The sequence below is a fragment of the Anolis sagrei genome, chromosome 1 (assembly GCF_037176765.1).
Source record: "Anolis sagrei isolate rAnoSag1 chromosome 1, rAnoSag1.mat, whole genome shotgun sequence".
Classification (NCBI taxonomy): domain Eukaryota; kingdom Metazoa; phylum Chordata; class Lepidosauria; order Squamata; family Dactyloidae; genus Anolis; species Anolis sagrei.
The window spans coordinates 7,834,203-7,847,466 of NC_090021.1; the positions used below are offsets into that span (position 1 = coordinate 7,834,203).

Below are 13,264 nucleotides of genomic sequence, written 5' to 3' on the forward strand. Positions count from 1 at the left end.
CTGTCTGCCTCAGTGTGTAGTGGAAGTGCCTTATTTCAGGCTTTTAAGCAGAGGCTGCATGGCTATCTGTCGGGGGTGCTTTGATTGTGCTATTCCTGCACGGCAAGGGGTTGGTCTGGAGGCAGCATAGACCAGTGTTTCTCAACCTGAGGGTCGGGACCCTTGGAGGGGGGTTCATGTGGGGGTTTCAGAGGGGTTGCCAAAGACCATCAGAAATCATATATTTCTGATGGTTTTAGGAACACCTTTGGAAGGAAAGAAGGCTGAATATCTACCTTCCCTTCTCTTTCCCATTTGGAAACAGACTGCGAATCCTCCTACAAAATGCCCTCCTCTGCTGTGAGTGGCTGGCCTCACAGCCAACCTCTCAGCCAAGGGGAGAGCTGTTTCTGAGACCCCAAGAAGGGTGGGGAGAGCAGGCATGCTTGGCACATGGCAGCGTGGTGCATATGTGCGTGTGAGGAAGAACGTGCGAGGCTGGAGGGAGGCTCACAGCAGCAAGTCCCTTCAAGGTATGGGGAGTTCAATATGCCCAAACTCCACCAATGTTCACATTTGGGCATATTGAGTATTTGTGCCAAATTTGCCCCCCCCCCCCCCGGTGGCGCAGTGGGTTGAAGCACTGAGCTGCTGAGTTTGTTGACCAAAAGGTCGCAGGTTCGATTCCGGGGAGCGGCGTGAGCTTCCGCTGTCAGCCCTAGCTTCTGCCAACCTAGCAGTTCGAAAACATGCAAATGTGAGTAGATCAATAGGTACTGCTCCGGCGAGAAGGTAACGGCGCTCCATGCAGTCATGTCGGAGGTGTCTATGGACCTTGGAGGTGTCTATGGACATGACCTTGGAGGTGTCTATGGACAACGCCGGCTCTTTGGCTTAGAAATGGAGATAAGCACCACACCCCAGAGTTAGACATGACTGGACTTAATGTCAGGGGACAACCTTTACCTTTACCTTGGTCCACAGTGTTTGAGTCCACAGTTCTCTCTGGATGTAGGTGAACTACAACTCGAAAACTCAAAGTCAATTCCTACCAGACCCTTCCAGTATTTTTTGGTGGGCATGGGAGTTCGGTGTGCCAAGTTTGATTCAGTTCCATTATTGATGGAGTTCAGAATTCAAATGTGGGTGTATTGGGTATTTGTGCCAAATTTGGTCCAGTGAATGAAAATACATCCTGCATATCAGATATTTACGTTTCATAGCAGTAGCAAAATTACAAGGTTCTTGTGGGTTTTTTCGGGCTATAGGGCCATGTTCTAGAGCAGTGTTTCTCAACCTGGGGGTCGGGACCCCTGGGGGGGTCGCGAGGGGGTGTCGGAGGGGTTGCCAAAGACAACCAGAAAACACAGTATTTTCTGCTGGTCATGGGAGTTCTGTGTGGGAAGTCTGGTCCAATTCTATCGTTGGTGGGGTTCAGAATGCTCTGTGATTGTAGGTGAACTATAAATCCCAGCAACTACAACTTCCAAATGTCAAGGTCCATTTTCCCCAAACTCCACCAGTGTTCACATTTGGGCATATTGAGTATTCGTGCCAAGTTTAGTCTAGATCTATCATTGTTTGAGTCCACAGTGCTTTCTGGATATAGGTGAACTACAACTCCCAAGCTCAAGGCCAATGCTCACCTACCCCTTTCATTATTTTTTGCTGGTCATGGGCGTTCTGTGTGCCAAGTTTGGGTCGATTCCATCATTGGTGGAGTTCAGAATGCTCTTTGATTGTAGGTGTACTATAAATCCCAGCCAACAACAACTCCCAAGGTCCAGAGAATAAAAATATATCCTGCCTATCAGATATTTACATGTCAATTCATAACAGCAGCAAAATTCCAGTTATGAAGTAGCAACAAAAATAATTTTAGGGTTGGGGGTCACCACAACATGAGGAACTGTATTAAACGGTCGCAGACTTAGGAAGGTTGAGAACCACTGTTCTAGAGGCATTTCTCCTGACATTTCGCCTGCATCTATGGCAAGCATCCTCAGAGGTAGTGAGGTACTGAGGATGCTTGCCATAGATGCAGGTGAAACGTCAGGAGAAATGCCTCTAGAACATGGCCCTATAGCCCGAAAAAACCCACAAGAACCTAGTGATTCCAGCCATGAAAGCCTTCGACAATACAGCAAAATTACAGTTGTGAAATAGCAACAAAAATAATTTGATGGTTAGGTAAAGGTAAAGGTTTTCCCCTGACATTAAGTTCAGTCGTGTCCGACTCTGGGGGTTGGTGCTCATCTCCATTTCTAAGCCGAAGAGCCGGCATTGTCCATAGACACCTCCAAGGTCATGTGGCCAGCATGGAGTGCCATTTTTTGATGGTTGAGGGGAACTCTATTAAGGGGCCACGGTGTTAGGAAGTTTGAGAAACACTGATATACAGAAAATCCCAGCTTCGGCAGAAACAGTCGTCAGGTTGTGTCTCTTCTTCTCAGTGAATGTTCTGCAGTGACTCTTGCTCAGTTTCAATAGCAGCAGCTGCCGAGACCCATAATTACCCTTTCCACCCTCTCTCCTCCTGCCTCTTACCTAGTGAACCTTCTTTTCTGGAAATCCCTTCATTATCTGTTGATGTCAGCACAGTTCTCAGTATGTGGTGGATCTTTTGAAAGGAAGACATGAGTCATTTTCCCCACTGTTGCATTCACAACATCCCTGTCAATCTGCTTGGAAGGAGGTTTGCTGGGTCAGAGACCCGTCCTCCTTGGTTCCCTCCTGGAGAGGGATATGCTAAAAAGGAAGATTAAAACCAAAGGGAGAAAATTCAAAGTATATCGGCATGTGTCCCGGAGACACAGAACAATGGCTTCAAACTACAAGAAAGGAGATTCCATCTGAACATGAGGAAGAACTTCCTGACTGTGAGAGCCGTTCAGCAGTGGAACTCTCTGCCCCCGAAGTGTGGTGAAGGCTCTTTTCTTTGGAAGCTTTTAAACAGAGGCTGGATGGCCATCTGTCAGGGGTGCTTTGATTGCAACATTCCTGCTTTTTGGCAGGGGGTTGGACTGGATGGCCCATGAGGTCTCTTCTCTATGATTCTATGAAGGCTGTTGCTAGGTGAAGTGGTCCTCTGTGATTTTACAGTTGCTTTAACGGTTCTGACCCAGTTTACTTGTCCGAACGTATCTCCCACTACGATCCACCTAGGGCCCTAAAATCATCTGAGGAGACCCTACTCATTGTCCCCCCATTGTCACAATCGCGTCTGGTGGGAACAAAGGACAGGGCCTTTTCTGTGGTGGCCCCCCAGCTATGGAACTCCCTCCCGAGTGAAATTAGATGTGCTGCATCCCTCTTGGCTTTCCGGAAACAAGTAAAATGGCTGTTTCTAGGTGAAGTCCAAAACACCTGGAGTGTCAAAGTTTGCCCATAACCGATCTAGACACTAGAGCAGGAATGGGCAAACTTGGGCCCTATGTTTATTCTATGTTTATTTGTTCAGTCACTTTTCGTGATCTCCTGGACCATCCCACACCAGAGCTCCCTGTTAGCCGTGGCCACCGCCAGGTCCTTCAAGGTCAAGCCAGTCACTTCAAGGATACCATCCATCCATCTTGCTCTTGGTCGGCCCCTCTTCCTTTTCCTTCCATTTTCCCCAGTATCCTTGTCTTCTCCAAGCTTTCCTGTCTTCTCATGATGTGGCCAAAGGACTTCACCTTTGCCTCTAATATCCTTCCCTCCAATGTGAGAGCTGGACAATATGGAAGGCTGAGTGAAGGAAGATAGGAAAAAGGAAGAGGGGCCAACCAAGGGCAAGATGGATGGATGGCATCCTTGAAATGACTGAATTGACCTTGAAGGAGCTGGGAGTGGTGACGGCCGACAGGGAGCTCTGGCATGGGCTGGCCCATGAGGTCACGAAAAGTCGGAAACGACAGAATGAATGAACAGCAACAACAACGAGCAGTCAGGCATTATTTCCTGAAGTATGGACTTGTTGGATCTTCTCGCGGTCCAAGGCACTCTCAGAACTTTCCGCCAACACCACAGCTCAAAAGCATCGATCTTCCTTCACTCAGTCTTCCTTATGGTCCAGCTCTCACATCCATAGGTCACTGTGGGGAATACCATTGCTTTAATTATGCGGACCTTCGTTGCCAGTGTGATGATGGCACACTTCACTATTTTATTGAGACTGGTCATTGCTCTCCTCCCAAGAAGGAAACGTCTTCTGATTTCCTGGCTGCAGTCTGCGTCTGCAGTCATCTTCGCGCCTAGAAATACAAAGTCTGTCACTGTCTCCATGTTTTCTCCCTCTCTTTGCCAGTTATCAATCAGTCTGGTTGCCAGAATCTTGGTTTTTCTTATGTTTACCTGCAACCCAGCTTTTGCACTCTCTTCTTTCACCTTGGTTAGAAGGCTCCTCAGCTCCTCCTTGCTTTCGGCCATCAAAGTGGTATCATCTGCATATCTAAAGTTGTTCATGTTTCTTCCAGCAATTTTAAGTCCAGCCTTGGATTCGTCAAGCCCCGCATATCGCATGATGTGTTCTGCATACCAGTTAAATAGGTTAGGTGAGAGGATACAACCCTACTGTATGCCTTTCCCAATCGTGAACCAGTCTGTTGTTCCGTGGTCTGTTCTTACTGTTGCTACCTGGTCGGAGTGTGCAGGACAGGCATGGACCGATTTTGGCTCTCCAGGTTTTTTGGACTTCAACTCTCACAATTCCTAACAGCATATAAGGACAAGAGGGATCCTCTCAACTCTGCAGGAGTCTACCGTATTCCATGCGGTTGTGGACAAGTCTACAGAGGGACCACCAAATGCAGCGTTGCCCAAACACGAATCAAGGAACATGGAAGGCACTGCAGACTACTTCAACCAGAGAAGTCAGCCATAGCAGAGCACCTGATGAACCAACCTGGACACAGCATATTATTTGAGAACACAGAAATGCTGGACCACACCAACAACCACCATGTCAGACTACACAGAGAAGCAATTGAAATCCACAAGCATGTGGACAATTTCAACAGAAAGGAAGAGACCATGAAAATGAACAAAATCTGGCTACCAGTATTAAAAAAAATCTAAAATTACAACAGCAAAACAACAGAGAGGAAACAACCAGGCACATCTTAACACCTCTCAGCAAGAGATTTTCCCAGGCTCAGGCAGGCCTTCAAATGCTAACGAAGGTGGTCAGTTGAAACATTCACACCTAGCTCCAGCAGAGAAGAGCTCTTTGCCCCACCCCAGCCATTCCACAGATATATAAACCCATTGTCCTAATTCCAACAGACCTCACTACCTCTGAGGATGCTTGCCATAGATGCAGGTGAAACGTCAGGAGAAATGCCTCTAGAACATGGCTCTATAGCCTGAAAAACCTCACAAGAACCTAGTGATTCCAGCCATGAAAGCCTTTGACAATAGCATATAAGGTGTTAGGAATTGTGGGAGTTGAAGTCCAAAATACCTGGAGGGCCCAAGTTGGCCCATGTCTGCACTAGAGTGCTGTGGATGTATCTTCGGATCGCATTGGCCTTTCTAGCTGCCAGTTTCCATTTCCAGGTCATTGCGTCTTGCGTCTTAAGAGCATCCTTATGGGACCAATGAAGTTCCTTCTTTACAAGTAGAGCAGCCAAGCCGCGGGGGAGAAAGACGAGCCAGAGAGAAATGTGCTTTGTCAGCCCTGTTTGGATTGGACTGTTGGGACTGGAGCATTTGATGTATTTTTCTTAAACACATCGTGGTTGCACTCGGGAGACCATAAATCAGATGCGGAAGCCTATTGGGATCCTTACGTTTACAGCTACTGATGATGCTCCAGAATTGTATCTGTGGTTGTAGAACCATGAAAAGAGGAAAAGGAGGAAGTGTCTTGTTAGATTGGGGAATACTGTCAAGGAAAGGAAATTTGTGTGAATGAAAGCTTGTGCTCTAGTATATTTTGTGAATTTCAAAGGCACCACTGAGGTGCTATATTATTTGGGTTGTTGTAGGTTTTTCGGGTTGTATGGCCATGTCCTAGAAGCATTCTCTCCTGAAGTTTCACCTGCATCTATGGCAAGCATCCGCAGAGGTTGTGAGGTTTGTTGGAAACTGGGAAATTGGGTTTATATATCTCTGGAATGTCCAGGGTGGGAGAACGAACTTTTGCCTGTTGGAAGTAGGTGTGAATGTTTCAATTGGCCACCTTGATTAGCATTTGATGGCCTGACAGTTTTTAGGTGTGGCTTGTTACTGCCTGGGAAACTTCCTTTTTGAGAGGTGACCAGGTGCTTCTTATTGTTTCCTGGCTGGAATTCCCCTGTGTTTGAGTTTTGTTTTTTATTTACTGATATAATTTTCGAGTTTTTTTTTGTATTGGTAGCCAGATTTTGTTCATTTTCATGGTTTTCTCCTTTCTGCTGAGATTGTGCACATGCTTGTGGATTTCAGTGACTTCTCTGTGTCATCTGACATGGTGGTTGTGAGAGTGGTCCAGCACTTCTGTGTTCTATAATAATATGCTGTGTCCAGGTTGGTTCATCAGGTCCTACTATGGCTGACTTCTCTGGTTGAAGTAATCTGCAGTGCCTTTCATGTTCCTTGATTTGTGTTTGGGCAATTCTGCGTTTGGCGATCCCTATGTAGACTTGTCCACAGCTGCATGGTATACTGTAGACTCTCTTGTCCTTTGCTGAACGGAGCATGGGTTGGATTTCCTTGGTGGGTCTGTAGATAGTTTGTGTGTTGTTTCTTCATCAGCTTCCCTATGCGGTCAGTGGTTCCCTTGATGTATGGCAAGAACCCTTTGTTGCAATCCAGAGCAGGAAATGAGGCCCTAAGATAACTATCCACCACACTTGACTGTGAAAAATCAATCTTTTTTTATTGAAGAAAAATGGTTACAAAATAAAGGAAAAATGCAAGTCAAAAGCCACAGCAAATCAGCAAACATGAATTTAAATGAACAAGAACAAAACCCACAGCCACGCTGTAAAATACTGGAACCTGTTAGCAATCCACTAACCGTACTTGATATTCTAGAAATCTTTCAAGACGATGGTTAGGGAAACCGGGAGAACTGCCAAGGTCTTCATCAATCTGAAACGATGCCTGAACTGAGAAAGTCAGCCCGGCGGAAGGCACTTAAAGCCGAAGAATTGGTTCTGTGAACCGCCTCTCTGCTTTGAAGCCGTTGTTTGTATTTCTTTTAATCGGGAAGACCTTCGCAAGCTGAGTGATTTACTTCTGTCTTGGCAAATCTGGCCCCTTCTATTCTCATTACGGTTCCCAGGTGCAGAAGGGAGTGAAAGGTCATGGCTTCCCTCTGAAACATTCTCATGAACACTGGTACTTTCATTTTCCAAATCTACAGAAGTTTCTTCCTCACTAATTTCAGGAGCATTGGCATTTTCCAAATCTACAGAAGTTTCTTCCTCAGTAATTTCAGGAGCATTGGCATCAAGAGGTACATTTTCATTAGCATCAGGAAGTACATTTTCTTTAGCATCAGTAAATATATTTTCATTAGCATCAGGAGGAACAAACAGAGAATCAGGTTCAAGTTCAAACTCAGGCTGAACCCCAACACCCTTTTCCTCTGGGTCGATCTTTGTCTTGACTCTCGTGGCTTGTTCTTGGTCTTGCAGCTCTTCTGATGTCTGAGGTAGAGTCTCCATTGCCCTGTAAAGCCCAGTTTAGGTAGTTCAGTTCCCCTTGGAGGAGGTGGGGTTCGCAGATTCTTTTTGCACAATCTGCCAGGGCTTTCATGGTGCTTCTTTTTTGACTTGGGTGATGGTTGGAGTTTTTATGTAAGTATCTATGCTGGGGGAAATGGAAGAAAAAAGGAAGAGGGGCCGAACAAGGGCAAGATGGATGGATGGGATTCTTGACATGACTGGATTGACCTTGAATGAGCTGGGGGTGGTGACGGCCAACAGGGAGCTCTGGTGTGGGCTGGTCCATGATGTCACGAACAGTCGGAATCGACTGAACGAATGAACAACAACAACATCTATTCATGTGTGTAGGTTTTCTGAAAATTGTGTGACCCAATTGTTGATCTGGGTTGCGGATGACTAGGACATCTAGAAAAGGCAGTTTTCCTTCATTTTCTTTTTCCATGATGAATTGGATGTTTGGGTGGATGCTGTTCAGGTGGTCCAGAACTTTTTTGTTCTTCTTCTCCATGGCTCCAAATGGTGTGTTGTTTGCTTTTGAAGCAGATTGTTGGGCTCTTTGGCAGATCCTAACCCTTGTGTCCACCTTTTCTGCATTATAGAATGAACCCTATTTCCTGTGGGATACATTCCCAAAGTCACTGTGGAAATAGAAAACTGTGGGTAATAGTGAACCCTATTGAAATGAACGACTTCCCTCAGAAGTTGCCATAGTGTCACTCTGGAAGACCTAGAAAATCTTTAACTTTTCAGAAATTTGCTAGGGAGGATACATCTTGTCGTGTGGTGGGGTTATATAACTATTCTTGTTCCTCTCCATCTCATTTCAACAAGGTGATCCATCACAATTTATAGTTGCTCTTAGATGAAGGGTTAGAAGGCATGATCATCGAGTTTGCAGACGGGACCAAATTGTTCTGGACAGCCAATACTCCAGAAGTCAGGAGCAGAATTCAAAATGATCTTCACAGATTAGAGAGATGATTGGCCAAAACTAACAAAATGAAGTTCAACAGGGACAAATGCAAGAAACTCCACTTGGGCAGAAAAAAAATGGAATGCAAAGATAGAGAATAGGTGACGATACATGACTTGACAGCAGGATGTGTGGAAAAGATCTTGGAGTCCTCGTGGGGAGGAAGGGGAACATGAGCCAAAAATGCAATGAGACAACAAAAAGGCAATGGGATTTTCATAGAATCAAAGAGTTGGAAGAGACCTTGTAGTTTGAAGCCATTGTTTTGTGTCCTAGTCTCCAGGGAAGCAGAAAACAAGCCTGCTCCCTCCTCCCTGTGGCTTCCTCTCACATATTTATACATATCTCCTCTCGGCCTTCTCTTCTTCAGGCTAAACATGCCCAGCTCCTTTTTGGCCTGCATCAATAGGAGTCTAGTGTCTAGATCCAGTCATGCTACTCCTCTATTCTACCTTGGTCAGACCACATCTGGAATCACACTGTGTCCAATTCTGGGCACTGAAATTGTAGGGAGTGTGAGGTAGGCCTCAATGTTAGTAGACCTCAGTGTGAGGTAGGCCTCAGTGTGAGGTAGGCCTCAGAGTTAGTAGACCTCAGTATGTGAGAGGCCTGGTGTCAGAAGGTCTGGTGTCAGGTTCCTTGGCATACACTCTTGTTACATCCCGGTTAGATTACTGCAACGCACTCTATGTGGGGTTGCCTTTGAAGAGTGTTCGGAAACTCCCACTAGTCCAGCGGGAGGCAGCCAGACTGTTCACCGGAGCGGCGTACAGGGAGCATACCACTCCCCTGTTGTGTCAGCTCCACTGGCTGCCGATCCAATTCCGAGCACAATTCAAAGTGCTGGTTTTGACCTACAAAACCCTATACCAGTGGTTCTCAACCTGGGGGTCGGGACCCCCAAGGGGGGTCGCGAGGAGGTGTCAGAGGGGTCACCAAAGAACATCAGAAAACACAGTATTTTCGGTTGGTCATGGGGATTCTGCATGGGAAGTTTGGTCCAATTCTATCATTGATGTGGTTCAGAATGCTCTTTGATTGTAGGTGAACTATAAATCCCAGCAACTACAACTCCCAACTGTCAATGTCTATTTTCCCGAAATGCCACCAGTGTTCACACTTGGGCATATTGAGTATGTGTGCCAAGTTTGGTCCAGATCCATCATTGTTTGAGTCCCCAGTGCTGTCTGGATGTAGGTGAACTACAATGCCAAAACTCAAGGTCAATGCCCATCATACCCTTCCAGTATTTTCTGTTGATCATGGGAGTTCTGTGTGCCAAGTTTGGTTCAATTCCATCATTGGTGAAGTTAAGAATGCTCTTCGATTGTAGGCGAACTATAAATGAAAGCAACTACAACTCCCAAATGACATAATCAATCCCGCGCCCAATCCCAGTAGTATTCAAATTTGGGTATTTTGGGTATTTGTGCCAAATTTGGTCCAGTGAATGAAAATACATCCTGCATATTGGATATTTACATTACAGTTCATAACAGCAGCAAAATTACTGTTATGAAGCAGCAATGAAAATAATGTTATGATTGGGGGTCACCACAACATTAGAAAGTGTATTAAGGGGTCACGGCATTAGGAAGGTTGAGAAATATTGCCCTATACAGTTCTGGCCCAGTGTATCTGTCCGAACGGATCTCCCTCTATGTTCCACCTTGGAGTCTAAGATCTTCTGGGGAGGCCCTGCTCTCGACTCCGCCTCTATCACAAGTGAGATTGGCGGGGACGAGAAGCAGGGCCTTCTCAGTGGTGGCCCCTCACCTGTGGAATTCACTCCCTGGGGAAATTAGATCAGCGACATCCCTTCTTTCCTTTAGGAAAAAAAATGAAAACTTGGATTTGGGACCAGGCATTTGGACATTCTGGCAGCTAAAGAAAGGACTTGACGATGGACAGGAATTGACTAAACGGAATGGAACTATGGAACTCTGAACGCTGAACATGAGATTAGTTTTACTGATTGTGTTATGTACTGATTATTTTAATTCGCTAATTGTTTTAACTGCTGTTTTGTATGTATGTATATCTTGTGTAGGCATCGAATCCTGCCTTTTTGTAAGCAGCCCTGAGTCCCCCTCCGGGGGTTGAGAAGGGTGGGGTAGAAGTACCAGAAATAAATACATAAATAAATACGAAGGGATCAGGTACAGATGAGGGAAAATTGTGTGCCTGATTTCTTTTAGGGAGTTTTATCCAGGCGTTGTCTAGCTTGGAGGAGTACACCCCTCTCGGACTCTTTCTCGGCATTCCAGGCTCTGCTTTCCCCCTTCAATGATGGGAGGACTGCTGGGCTCCTTTCCAGCCAGCACGCTCAGACACAGCCCGTACTTGCTGAAAGCTTCTGATCTGTATCTAAGCAAGCTTCCCTCTTTTTTCTTTCTTTTTGTGCTTTAAACAGGAGTCGAGCTTCTAGTGATTGGCGTTCCCTCCAGAGAAGCCGCGGAGGGGAATTCGCCAACGCAATGACGCTGCTCTGCAGGCCAGAGTCCAAGAGAAGAACGTGAAGAGGTAATGTGCGAGAACGAAAGTTAATGATAATAATAATTGGTCTGACCAGTGATTGGGGAGAGGAGCAGCAAAAGTTCCTGGGCATATGGGAAAAATCAAATTTATGGAGTTATTTATTTATTTATCATGTCAGGAGCAAACCAAACACTTGTATTGCATTTTTAAACTAACAAACAAACAGAACACAAAGTTTTCAAGCTTGGTAGTTGATTAAGTGTCCTTTGACTAATAGCTGGCCATTTGGAGTGCCTCTGGTGTTCATGGAGTAAAGTAGTAATATTTCAGTGACCACCACTCACCAAAATATTTTTTCTATATTTTTTCCTCTCTCTGCTGCCGTTGGTGAAAGGACATAGTTCTGCATATTGCGTGCATACACATAAAAGCATGCACTGTATGATGAGGGAGCGTGGCAGCTGGGATGAGCAGCTGCATTGGGAAGCAGGTGCTTGGGATGGGAGTAGCTGAACTGACCGGCCACTGGAATGCCGCCTTGCTTATATCTTCAGGGTTGCACCTCATGCTTCATATGAGATTATTCTGTCCTGAGAGTAGTTTTTCATCCCTGAGTTGTGCCAACATACCTTGACTTGGAAGACAAAAAACAGAGATTGGATGTACATCTTTTAGGAGAGCTTCTGCTGTGTCCTTCTGCACGGCAGGGGGTCAGACTGGTTTCCCCCTGACATTAAGTCTGGTTGTGTCCAACTCTGGGGAGTGGTGCTTATCTCTATTTCTATGCTGAAGAGCCGGTGTTGTCCTTAGACACCTCCAAGGATGGAGCACTGTTACCTTCCTGCCAGAGCAGTACCTATTGATCTACTCACATTTGCATGTTTCCGAACTGCTGAGTTGGCAGAAGCTGGGGCTAACAGCAGGAGCTCACCCCGCTCCCTGGATTTGAACCGCTGACTTTTGGTCAGCAGCTTCAGCATCTCAGCAGTTTAACCCGCTGTGCCAATAAAGGTCCCTTCCAACCCTTTTAAGATTCTGTGATTTGTTTGTTGGTGCAGTTGTTTATTTATTTGTATTGTCAAAGGTTTTCATGGCCGGAATCACTAGGTTGTTGTAGGTTTTTTCGAGCTATATGGCCATGTTCCAGAGGCATTCTCTCCTGACGTTTCGCCTGCATCTATGGCAAGCATCCTCAGAGGTAGTGACCTCTGAGGATCCTTGCCATAGATGCAGGTGAAACATCAGGAGAGAATGCCTCTGGAACATGGCCATATAACCTGAAAAAATCTACAACAACCCATTTATTTATTTATTTGCAATATTTGTATACCGTCCTTTTCAACTCCAAAGGGGACTCAGAGTTGTTCACAGTTATTGTCCACACAAGTGGCTGAGATAGGGAAGCTTTGCTTTTTGACGATTCACTGCATAAACTTTGTTCTATTCACAAAGTATGAGAAATGCTGTTCTTTATTCATTTGTTCAGTCACTTCCGACTCTTTGTGACTTCCTGGACCAGCCCAGGCCAGAGCTCCCTGTCAGCTGTGGCCACCCCCAGCTCCTTCAGAGTCAAGCCAGTCACTTCAAGGATCCCATCCATCCATTTTGCCTTTGGTTGGTCGCTCTTCCTTTTTCCTTCCATTTCCCCCAGCATCATTGTCTTCTCTAAGCTTTCCTTTCTTCTCATGATGTGGCCAAAGTACTTTGTCTTGGCCTCTAATCTCCTTCCCTCTAGTGAGCAGTTGGGCTTTATTTCCTGAATTATGGACTGGTTGGATTTTCTCACAGTCCAAGGCACTCTCAGCATTTTCCTCCAACACCACAGTTCAAAAGCATCTCTTTCTTCGCTCAGCCTTCCTTATGGTCCAGCTCTCACATCCATAGGTTACTATGAGGAATACCATTGCTTTAAGTATGTGGCTCTTCGTTGCCAGTGTGATGTCTCCACTCTTCACTATTTTATCGAGATTGGTCGTTGCTCTCTTCCCAAGAAGGAAGCGTCTTCTGATTTCCTGGCCACAGTCTGCATCTGCAGTCATCTTTGCACCTAGAAATACAAAGTCTGTCACGGCCTCCACAATTTCTCCCTCTATTTCCCAGTTGTCAGTCATTCTTGTTGCCATAATCTTCGTTTTTTTTAATGTTTAATTGCAACCCAGCTTTTGCCCCTTCATCTTTCCCCTTGGTTAGAAGGCTCCTC

General features: G+C 45.7%; 1 protein-coding gene across 3 annotated transcripts in view; it reads left to right on the top strand.

Annotated features, from left to right (window-relative positions):
- Positions 1 to 13,264, top strand: part of EXTL3 (exostosin like glycosyltransferase 3) — a 287,801-nt gene that overhangs the window by 148,212 nt on the left and 126,325 nt on the right. For all 3 annotated transcript variants that reach the window (XM_060754687.2, XM_060754686.2, XM_060754688.2), the window contains exon 3: positions 11,000 to 11,109. The gene's annotated coding sequence lies outside the window, so the exon portion shown is untranslated. The remainder of the gene's footprint in view (positions 1 to 10,999; positions 11,110 to 13,264) is intronic.